Genomic DNA, 11,546 nt, shown 5'->3' with positions numbered 1-11,546 from the left:
CTCAACCGGGAGGCAGCGGGGTGCAGGCGAGAGGGTTAATGCGCCCGGTTCGGTTGGTTTGAGGAGTCTCTGCTTTCAGCGACCCACAGGGCAGAGAGCCCAGGGCTCCGGCTTGATGTCCCCAACAGCTGGGGACTGGAGAGCTGGAGGGGTCGCAGACTCACGCTAGAGTTTAAAGTGCGCCGCGCGGCGAGTCGCTGGACTCTTCTGGGTCTCACGTGGCTCCTGTGTCACATGGAGTGACAGGCCGGCGGAAGGCGCTTTAGTCGTCGCCCAGCGTTCTCCAAGGTGTAAGGAGGCAGGATTTTCCCATACTGGCGGCGCAGGGGGCCTCACGGCTGCGGACGCCCGCCCTGGATCTCTCAGCTCGGCAGATCCTTTGGGTGGAGAGGCGCTCTCCAGGGTCGCGGCGAAGCGAGAGCGGCTTCTCGGCACGTCCCTCCGTATTTCTTCTAGATCAGCTCCGGCCCCACCGTCCAGGAGAGGGCCCGCCTGAGGACCCCTGTCTGTGCCGCGCGTGGTCAGCCCCGGTCCCCTCACTCCATGGCTGGCCCCTAGCCCTTCAGAGCGGACACCTCTCCTTAGGGATGCAGGGCGAGGAAGGGCGGGTGGAGCTGCGAACCCACGGGGACCTGGAGGACCTCTTGGCCCCCTGGAGAGGGGTACTATGAGAGGGATTCATGGGACACAGATTTGGGGGACTGGGTAATTTTACCCCCTTTGGCAACCATAAAAACCCTGAGCAAACGTGTCCATTCGCTATTTCGCAGAAATATACAATGCAGGCCCACACAGGCATCTCTGCGAGGCCCCCTAGTTAAGGGCGCAGCGTTCTTCGGAAGCTCTTGGTCTTGCTACCAGGGCGTCACCGGCTTTTCCGCACTGGGGACATTTCGTTTGGGCTCTGCGCAGCCGTTGCACCGAAGGCCCTGGGAGCTCCGCGTTCCTCCCCAGGCGCCCGGGACAAAGTGCCCGAGGGCTCCGCAGACGTCCAGCCCTGCCCGGGGCTCACGGCCGCCGGGGCTCTCCAACGGACCGTCGAGGGCCACGTTTTGCTGGGGTGTGAGCGACGATTCTTTTCCCGCCCTATGAGGCCCGCCACTAGCTAGGTGCCCCATGAGACGCCGTGGCGAGCACGGCTACCTGGCAGCTCGCCCGGGCAGCCCCAACTTAATTTCCTGCCCCTCGGGGCACCTTTCCCTCGAATAGCTCTCCTCGGCCCCTCCAGCCTTGCCCGAGGGGCCTGGAAATGTTCGCAGCTTCAAGAAAGGCTCTATTTAAGCACAGGGTGGGGTGGGGCGGGCGGGGCCAAGATTGCCCTGGGGATTGAATTTATCTCCGCTCTCAGCGATCCCCGGCGGATAAAGCGCAAGTTTGTGCACACGGTCGACTGAGCCATTGGAAACCCAGCTCACGAACCGCGGCCAGGGAAACGGGAGTTTGCCCAGTTGTCCTTGCGGAGGGGTGTGCGGAAACGCCCGCGATGGGAACTTTCTGCAGATCATGTATGGAGGGAGCTCACAAAAAGGAGGAAGGGGAGCGCGGTGGGGAGGAGGCCGCGTGGGCGTGGAAGGTCCCAGGGTCCTGGGGGTGCCCGCCTGCTTAGGCGCAGGGAATGGCGCGGAGCTGGCTGAGGAAGGAGCCGATCACGTCCCGCAGGCTAATTGGCTTAAGAAATTTTGCAAGCGCTGGAAAAGGTCGTTGAAGGAGTTCGCTGCACGCGCACGCACACACATACACACACACACACACACAAAATCTTAAAAAAAAAAAAAAGAGCGCCGAGCATGCGCACAGAGAGGATGCCATATTGGAATGAGCTGTAGTGGGAGCCGGAGGACCGGAGCGGGCGCGCGAGGGAGGCGGCGGGCGGGGAGCGAGCGGGCAAGGGCGGGCGAGCGAGCAAGCGAGCGAGGCCGGTGCCCTCCCGGGCGGCGACCGGGGCCTGGGTCCACGCCGAGGACAGGACGAACTTCACCAGGTAGGACGCCGCGCCGGCTGCTGTCCCCGGCGCCCAGGCTGGCCGGAGAGCAGCCCTTCGGCCCGCAGGTTGAGTGCGCCGGTCAGGGGCTTTTTCCAGCCTAGGAAAAAAAAGGAAAAAAAAAAAAAAAAAAAAAAAAGAAAGGAAGCCTGAGGGAGCTGGGGTTGGAGGTGGCGGGTGGGGGAAGGCTGGGGAGGGTGCAGGGGAGCGAAAGAGAAGGGCAGGAGAAGAAAGCGACTGCACTTGAGCGAAGCTTCAAACTCCTCTGTGCGCTCCAGGTTGTCATTTTTGCTTCCCGGGTCCCCTTCGCCTGCGTCTCCGGGCTCGGAAAAGCCGAGCCGTGCGGGAGTCCGTCCGGAGTTGCAAAGTGTTCTCCTTCCCCGGGCGCAGCCTGTCCCCTCCCGCCGCCCACCTTCCTCGTTTCTGCACTCATTTTAGCGACGCAGCCGCCGCTGCTACCTATCCCGCGCTCCCGCGTCTCCTCCGCGCTGGGGTCTCCCCTTTCTTTTGGTTTGGGTGGGAGAAAAAGATGGTGAGGACGGGGAATCGGAGACCGGCATGGGGGTAAAAATCGTGCAGACATTCGGAATCGCCCCCTTGGAAACATTTGCCTGAGCAACTGAAATAAAATTGGCAGTAGTAGTTTTGGAGCGTGCTCCAGCGAGGATGGTCTTTTTGTTCATTATTTTCTCTTTAAAGTAATATCCTGTCACTTAGGGGCTTTCCGGTTGTCTCCTCTTATTCGACCCCCTTTCAAAATTGCTGACTTGAGCTGGTTCTGGAGTTTATTTTTTAATATGCGTGCGTGGGTATGTGTATGTGTGTGTATGTTTTGCAGAAATCCGCCAAAATGCAACTGTAGGAACTGCGAGATGTATTTATTGATTTTGACCAGGGGCGGTGGGAAGGGGCTGGAGGGAGCTGGGGGATCCTGGAGGGTGGGAAGTGGCTGATTCTCGGTGGCCGGACACTCATCCAGAGCCTGATCCGTACTCGTGTTTTCTTGGAAGCGCCACAATTGCGGGGAAGGAGTCTTTAGAAACCGTGCCAGTTTCAATATGGCGGGCTAAGGTGGCTTTTAAAAACTGAAAATAAAGGTTTTGAGGTGGGAAAAAACCCAGCTGAAGTTTCCACCCCTTAGTTTCGACTCTCTTTGGCTACCCCAGGAAGCACTTTAGCGAATTAAGTGGGGAAAAAAAGAAGGAATGGGCTGTCCCGTTTTTTTTTTTTCCGTGGTTAGAGTCTGTGTGTCAAGTCCATTGCTAGGGGGGAAAGGGATGGAGAAGTGCCGCTGGCCCGGACCAGGGCACCGAAACGCAACTGTCGTGTGTGCCTGTGGATTAGTGTGCAGGCCTGCATGTGCGCAGTTTTTTTGGGTGTGTGTGTCAAAGAGAACCACCCCGAATGTGTGTGTGCGTCTTGGAACCAGACCCTGCCATGATTTGACGTGACAAACTGCGGACACGTGGTGCAAAGTACATGAGGGCAGAGGGAGTGATTTATTTTGTCTTTCTAGGAGACGAGCTAGCTCTCGCCTTGTGTGTGCTGGATCCTGCGCGGGTAGATCCCCGAGTAGGTAGGGCGAGGAGGTGCTTATTAAAAGGACTAACTGTCCCGGGTATTGGGTGCAATCGGGCTGCAGACGCCAGCCGGATTTCGTGTGTGCAGGGGGCGCGCTGCACTTAATAGTGGGCTCCTGCTTTCCTCCACGCCTCTCTGGGGTGGGAGGTGGGGGACCGGGACCGAAGCTTGGAGAAGACCAAAGTGGTGGTGGTGGTGATGGTGGTGGTGGTGGGGTGGGGCAGAAGGGCGGGAGCGCGCGGCTCTGGGAGACAAGCACGTAGGGTCGAGGCGAGGGGTTGCCTTCCTTACTTTTGGGTTTCGCGCTCTAGGGAAGGTGGGGGATGGGGACAGCGTTTGGGGAAGAAATTGCCCCTTGCTCGGCTTAGGAACCCTCTCGGCGCATCGGAGAGGGGCGTCTTCTTGTCTTGGCGGGCATGGAGGCCGGGCAGTCGCCGGGGGATGTGAGTGGGCGGCGAAGTGCGGGGGAAAGGTCGGCGTTCCAGGGCGGGGAGGATCTGGGAGTGGAGTTCGGAGACAAAATCGGGGTCAGGCAGAGGAGCCAGAGGGAAAGCCAGCAAACGCGAGCTCGGGTGAGAGCCACCGGAATGCGGGAACGCAGCTTAGCCGGGAACAGGGTTCCCGACAGGGGTCGCCCGTGGCCAGGACGCGGCCGCTGAACAGAGGTCGCGCGGCGGTTCCTGCCCGAGGGACCTCGTGGGCGGGGGCCACACGGAGGCCGCGCACGGTCCCCGGGGCTGGCGGGGGCAGGTGGGAGGACCTCCTCCGGGCCCGCGAACCTGATCTGGCAGCGGCCAGGTGCCTGGAAGCGTTTTTAAATGATAGGGTTACAAATACATGTTGGCCAGGTTTGTAGTTAGCGCAGCAACGTGGTTTGCAGGAGCACAGAACGAGGCTAGACAAGGTCACTCGGACGCCGTGCTGTCAGTGGGTGGGGGCCGGGAGCAAGCGGCGCTGGCTTGGAGACCCCGCGGCAGGTGACCCCTCCCACCTGGGCAGCGAGGCTGAACGATGGCGACAAGCCGGCCAGGACGCGTCCGTGGCTCCTCCAGCATGCGCTTGGGCGCGCCCTCCCGGGGACGGCTTTCCCATGGGCCCCGCGAGGTGGGGAGCAGCCTAAAATGGCTCTGTGCTGCGAAGCTGCAGTTTCAGCCGCGAACCCCTCCCCTTGTCCTCCTGACGTCGCCGCTGACAAGCGCACAATTTGCTCTAAGGCCCCGAAACCCGCGATTTTGCACGAGGCCGTGCCGTGGAAGCGGATGTACAGTTGATTACAAAGAACATTCCACAGGGTTCTCGAAGGGCCCAAGTTTTTCCTTCTGGTGGGGAGGAGGGAGGAGCCGAGACTGGGCAGGAGCCCGGCCGACCACCGCTCTGGCACCTAGGGGCTCGGGGCGCACCAGTAGCTGGGGCTGGGGACCTGGATGCGCGAAAAGCCGAGGGAGTTCCCGGGGACGCGGATGGGGACCATGCGGGGCAATAGCCACGGACACCGGTGCTCGTGGTTGATGGCGTTTGTGGTGTCCGAGAATCCCGGGACGACGCTGGAAAGCCTGGGAGACCGTTCTCAAACTTCTGGAGACCAGCTCGCAGTTTCGCTTTCGGAATTTTCGGGATCTTTGGGCCTTTAAAGTTGGGTGGGATTCCAAGAAGGCAAGGCGAGGCTCGTGGCCCTGACGATCAGCCGCCCGACTTCTCGCTCACCCCAGCCTTCTCTACCTTGTCTCCCTGAACCTTGCCGAACCGAGCCGGGTTTGGGGTTCCGGGGCCCCGCGCACCAACCCCAGCAGCGTCCTGAGGGCTCCCGCAGCACAGCCGCGGCTGATCCGAGGCCATTGGTGGGAAACCAATTTAGACGAGGCCGACCCCTCTTGGATCTGGCTCGGTTGCCGCTGCCCACCACTCTCCATCCCCCCTCCACTCTTGCACCGTAGAGAAGGGAACTGGGAGACCTACTAGCGTGTCTACACCAAGGGAAAGAACCCATGTTCCAGCAGGTCGGAGAAAAGGAGAAAGCAGGCTTAAATGTGGCCTCGTTTCCTGGGGAGGCTGTTGGGGGTGGGGAGGGAGTTGAGCGGGTAAGTGGGGTGGGGGAGGGGAGAGGCGTTGTTGCTCAGCAGGAATTGTTCCCTAGGCCCGCCCTGGAGATAGGAGGTCTCCCGCTTTTTCCCTACTAAGCATTAAATTTGCACACACTCTGCTTTCTCCCTTCCATAAATAAATACCGTCTCAGATCTTATCTTTGCTCTTGCTGGGACCAAGCTGCCTGCCTGCAAGAGAGTGGGAGACACCCACGCACTTCCCCCCTTCCCCCCCCCCCCCCCCCGCCACCCCTCCAGGTCCCCACCAAAGAGTTTACTGCTTGCAGGACCCATTCTTGGGCCGGTGCAGAACACTGCCCCGAGCCGGGGGTCTCGCAGCCCCCATCCTGGAATAGAGAGTGGTCAACCACTCTGTTCTGATGTGTGTTGCTGTAGAAGTGCCGGTGGAGGCCTGCTGAGGTGGGAACTGTTTCCCATTTCCCATTGGGATACATCCATCCTGAACCTCAAACAGCAGGTCCTGCTGGAGATGCGTTTCAGTAATGATGGAAGTCATACATCGCAGAGTTTTTCCTCTTCCTGCGTTCTTGCAGACATTATAGACTATTTTTTTTTTTAACATTGGTTGTTATAAATAACTGGCTTCACGATTCTTGACTTAAAAGTCAAGACTTTTAAAAAGCCAGAAAAGGTTCCTGACTCTTCCCTGTTTCGTTTTCATCATAAAGCTTTCCTGGGAGTACTAAACATTTATCCATTTTTCCATTGCTGCCCACTCTAGCTAAGGTGGCTTTTTTTTTTTATTTTTAAACCACTGCCCCCAAAGGACTCACACATTTGAGAAGAAATAGTGAGCGATGGAAGCATTGCTTTGAGCAGTAAGAAAATGAGGTTCCATGTAATTGATACAGGATACTTTTGGGATCTAAGAAGTCCGTAAAGGAAATTTACTCTCCCCAGGCCCTACACTTATGCCTAAAAATTTTTGTCAGATTATCAGAGTTTTCTTTCTTTTTCTTTTTTTAAATAATTTGAACAAAAATAGTTCACTGTGGGATTTGAATGACCTACAGTTCTAGTATACTAGGGTTGGACATTTCTCTCTTTATATTTTATTACTCTGTACTTTTGAGGTTCATGGGTGCAGTGGTCAGAAGGAAATTTTACTCTGCCCTAAAGTAAGAAGTCATAAAGGTTTTTGTACCAAAATGGCATTGGGACCTGTAATTCAGGATGCATTTTGTGGTTTTTCTAACCATTCTTATATCTATGTTGCCTCAGCAGCAACTTACTGCCCCCATCATACAAATTAAAAAAAAAAAAAGTTGGGAAATTATGCGTCACAACAAACCAGGAAGTCAATGTGTGTATTCAGTTTGGTAATCCAGGATGTGTTAACACTAGCTGGTAAGGAAGATTCCTGACAGAGAGAGGGGGGTGGGGGGGGGGAATCGGGCCTAGTGTCTAGGTGGAGATGGTTCTGTTCAGCTGTGGGATCTGGGACAAGTGAGTCATCTTTCTCAGCCTCAACCTCCTTATCTACAAAATAAAGGTGCTAGCCTGGAATGTCACTCAAAGATCACTGTGCTTCTATCTGGGAAAAATACATCTGTGATTCAGTACATCTATGCAGATAGGCCCAAGCGATTCATCTTTCATACTCATGTTCCCCTAAAGGATGATGAAAACCTGACTGGCCTTAGGTGACATCCATGCGCAACAGTGCTTGTGAAGGCAGCAGCTGAGCTGTGGGTCCCTGCTGCAGAGTAAAGTGCTATTGTTAAGTGAGGTAAGCTCCACATGGGGTCGTGTTTTCATCTGTGCTCTGGAAAAGGCGAAGGGTAGAGAAGATGGAGGCTTATACATATGTGGCCTTCCCACATAACCCCATAAAGGTATGGACTGGGTTAGAGCAGTGTGCCTTTGAATACAAGCCATGAGGAAACACCTGATGTCATCTTGTTCTAATAATTTCCAGACTCAAAGAGACTCTTCCAGATAGCACAGTGTACCCCACCATTCCAGATGGGAGGGTGCTTGGACCTCATGGGTCCATGTTTATGATATGGATGATGATTGCAGCCTTCTGGTAGCCAGCAAGTGAGTGTGAGCATCCACTCTGAAGTTCAAGGTTTTCCGTTCCTAGGGTTCAGGTTTGGCCACTGGGCAGTACTTCCTCTCTTTGTTAGACTAAAAATTTCTGGGACAATTCCTAAGAAAAATACTCTTGTTGGCTAAAACAAGTGTTGGTTCTATGTTTAAGTCAAGTGTAAATAAGATGTTTACAAGACTGTATTGTAAGGAAGGGAAGATAGTCTGCTTAGAACTTTTAGTATAAGAAAGAATGTGTCACATGATTCATGTAATGTTTCCAAGTAAAATCCTTCAGGATTGGCTTTGCATGATCAGTTCATCACTGTGCTGATGAAAAGATGCCACCTTAACACTTCCCATCTGGTTGGCCTGTAGTAAATTTTAAAAAGCAAAAGCGGTAATATGTCAATATGCACTGATGGTTAGGGTCCCTCAGGTTATTGATGAGATGACACGTCTAGGCTTCCATTCATGTGATGAGATAGATGTCTTTGACATTGATTAAAGAAAGAATCCATTGTGTTTTTCTGTTTCATTCCTTTCTCATTTTCTGAAAAGCAAAAATGACACATTTTGATAGATCCAGGGCTTGCTAAAGCATTTGGTGACTTCTGCAAAGTAGGACAAATAATGTTAGCAACTGTGATTAGACAAGAAGTGTATGGAGGTGTGGGACATGGGGGAGAAGCGGCAGGTTTTCATCTTGTGAGTTTTTCCCTGTAGTTTTATTGGCCAAGAAAAAGATGTCTTATAAACAGATATTAAGGTATGCCTTCCCTGCTTTCTGCCAAACTTGGCAAGTTGTTTTCTTTCCCCTCCACTTCAATCAACACTAATATATGAACTGAATACTTTAAGGTATGATACAAGAGTGTGGAATTCCAACTCTAGGTTCCTACAAAGTCTTGTTTTAGGTATAACTTAAATGAGCACCTGCAAGGAATGGGACATTTAGATTGTAGGTCTAGAGATTTAGCAGTGAAAGGATTGTGAATTAATCTGATGTGAAATTACCTGTTTACTCCAAATACTCTTTATTTTAAAAATATTTTTAGATGTTTAAGAAGCTTTTATGGATACATACTAATCATACATATGTGTGGGGTGCATGTGATATTTCGATACAAGCATACAGTGTGGAATGATCAAATCAGGGTCATTGGGATCCATCACCTCAAGCATGTATCATTTCTTTGTGTTAGGAGCATTCCAATCCAGTCCTTCAAATACTTTTAAAAATAAAAAAAAGCTGCTTATTTAAATATCTGCTGTTGGCCAGTGACTCTTCTTGTTGCTTCATATTTATATTTCATCTATTTTAGGAGAGTTTTGTCATCCTCCTTTTACAGAGGAGACAGGCATTAGAGAGCTTGAGTTACTTGCCCAGAGCGCCAGCCAGCAGGAGAGAGAGCTAGATTTGAAATCCTAGTCTTATACATTGTCTTAAGATTGTAACCTCTTGATTGCTTACTACTGTGTGTGAGATACTTGTGTAGCACTTTATTTATTTTTATTTATTTACTTATTTTGAGACAGACTTTGGCTCTGTCATCCAGGCTGGAGTGCAGTGCTGCGATCTCGGCTCATTGCGACCTCTGGCTCCTGGGTTCAAGCAATTCTCCCCCCTCAGCCTCCCAAGTAGCTGGGACTACAGGCGCACACCACCACACCCAGCTAATTTTCTGTTTTTAGTGGAGATGGGGTTTCACCATGTTGGCCAGGCTGGTGTTGAACTCCTGACCTCAAGTGATCCTCCCGCCTCAGCCTCCCAAAGTGCTGGGATTCCAGGTGTGAGCAACCATGCCTGGTCTTGCCTAGCACTTTAAACCATTCACTTACTTAATTTTTGTAGGTGGGGGCTGTTATATTTATTTTATTGATAAGGAGTTTGATTGAGTCTTGGGAGAGGTTATACAGGGTCATTCTAATAGGGTTTGTGTTTAGTAGTTAATTTTGAAATAGGGTAAGACTAGATTGTTCTCTTTTTGTTTTTCGTTCAGATGGCTGTGGGAGAGCAGAGCTTTTCAATGAAGCTTACATTACTGTTTTTAAATGTATAAGTGCAGATGCTCAGTTAGGACCCAATGTTGTTTACTGTCATATGAATTGACCATTTAAGATTTGAAAAGTGTTGAATTTCTGAAATTTCATCTTGATTAGAAAATAATTGGTTTCAATATAAATCAGTTTTATCCCCCTGAATGTAGGTAAGAATATGTTTTAAATAAAAGCCTTTGGGAGAAATGAAGAAGACACTATCGAAAGCTGGGGGAAGAGAGCTAGAATTTTTTCTTCTAAACAGTGTTGGCCACTGATGAGGACATTTTAGAGTGAACTTTAGTTTTTGGTCTTTTATTGGATTATTTCCTTTTCATGTAGAAAACTGAAGACTGACACCACAGCTGCTCTTTTTGCGAGCCCCAGGTACACACAGTTTTGTGCCTCCTCAGTCTTGCCAGCTGCTTGTAGACCCCTTCCGTGGTACTGTTGGCCTGGGACTATGAAGGTGGAGAATCAAAGGCTCTTGCTCTGTATTGGTGGAAAATAACTCTACTTCTTTTAATGGACCAGGGAAAAAGTCAAATTTTGCCAAATTGAAGTGGCTGAATTTTCACAGTTGGTATTATTTTTAGAAAGTGCACTAAATTTGGGGTATTATAAATAAACCATAGTTTGATGGTTGGAGTAAACCAAGTCCTGGGAATTCAGAAACCCCATTTCTGGTTTAGGGCTTTTGGTGTGACCCCGGCTAATCCCTTTCATCTTCACCCTCCTCTATATTTGATTTTTCCTGCGATGGATGGCAGAATAGAATATTTGCTGGGCGCAAGTATAGTTTAAAAACCTGCTTTAAAAGGCGGAAGACATGTTTACTTAAGCTTTTGGCACTGGGACAAATATACTATCTTTTCATTAGAGAAAAATCTCTGTGACTCTTTTACAAGGTACACACTTCACAACTGTAGAGGAAGCATTTGTATTTGGAGTCATTTTTATTTTTTCCCATCTCCAGATTGGAAAGGACATTTCTTTCCAGGTGGGCTTTTTTTTTTTTTTAATGTTAAATACTCAGTAGTCACCATCTTGCCTGTGTACCAAACAGAACTACTCCATGGCAATGCAAGAGCTCTCCGTCTCCTGTCTGCATTATATCTGTCACTGGATATAAATGGTACCAATTGGTACATGGCTTAGGTTGCAGTTCTTCAATTAAAGACAGACATTCGTAGGAGACCGTTCTAAATAGCCTGCAGTTGGTATTCTGTTGGAATGAGATGCATGGTTGTGCGGAACACATGGAGAAATGTCCCGTGGAATGGCGCACTGTGGAGTTAGCCACAGAAAAAGGCAAGGGCATAGAACGAAAAGCACACTGCCAAAATTTAGCTTGGATTATGGTAGTGTTTGCATTTGTACCTGCAGGAAGAGACTGAGTTCACCTTCCTAAGCACAGAGAAGTGGGAAAGAGGAGTCTTTGGAAGGAGGTTTTGGGGAGGAAGATCAGGGTTGATCCTGAGCCCATCACCCTGTGGATGTCTGAACCAGAGGGGCAGAGTTCATGAATATACATGAGGACATCAGAGGGCAACGTTTACTTTCTGGGCAGCCTCCTTCTTTTGTCAATTACTTTCATCGTTGGTTTTAATTCCCTAAGTTAAACTTTATCTGCCTGTGGAGATACTTTAATCATAATTGTTCTTTCATAGTACATATTGTATTTATAAACAAACAGGAGGTGTTAAGATCACTCCTCCAGCTCCGTGTGCTGGAAGCTGTGGGTTGAATCCTGTTGTGTCCTTTGACCTGGATGTATTTGCTCAGAGAAGGTCAACACGAATGTTATGGTT

General features: G+C 50.9%; 1 protein-coding gene across 8 annotated transcripts in view; it reads left to right on the top strand.

The window, feature by feature from the left end:
• Window positions 1–1,300: 1,300 nt before the first annotated feature.
• SFMBT2 (Scm like with four mbt domains 2) overlaps window positions 1,301–11,546 on the top strand; it is a 254,614-nt gene continuing 244,368 nt past the window's right edge. For 2 of the 8 annotated variants that reach the window (XM_063780425.1, XM_054660687.2), the window contains exon 1: window positions 1,808–1,981. The gene's annotated coding sequence lies outside the window, so the exon portion shown is untranslated. Of the gene's footprint in view, window positions 1,506–1,807; window positions 1,982–3,431; window positions 3,558–11,546 lie in introns of those variants that run through there. The other 6 variants (XM_063780421.1, XM_063780426.1, XM_063780429.1 and 3 more) reach the window with 6 other exon arrangements.

The sequence above is a fragment of the Pan troglodytes genome, chromosome 8 (genome assembly GCF_028858775.2).
Source record: "Pan troglodytes isolate AG18354 chromosome 8, NHGRI_mPanTro3-v2.0_pri, whole genome shotgun sequence".
NCBI lineage: Eukaryota > Metazoa > Chordata > Mammalia > Primates > Hominidae > Pan > Pan troglodytes.
Note: the sequence above shows the minus strand (reverse complement) of the source record. Positions and strands in the feature narration are given on the sequence as shown.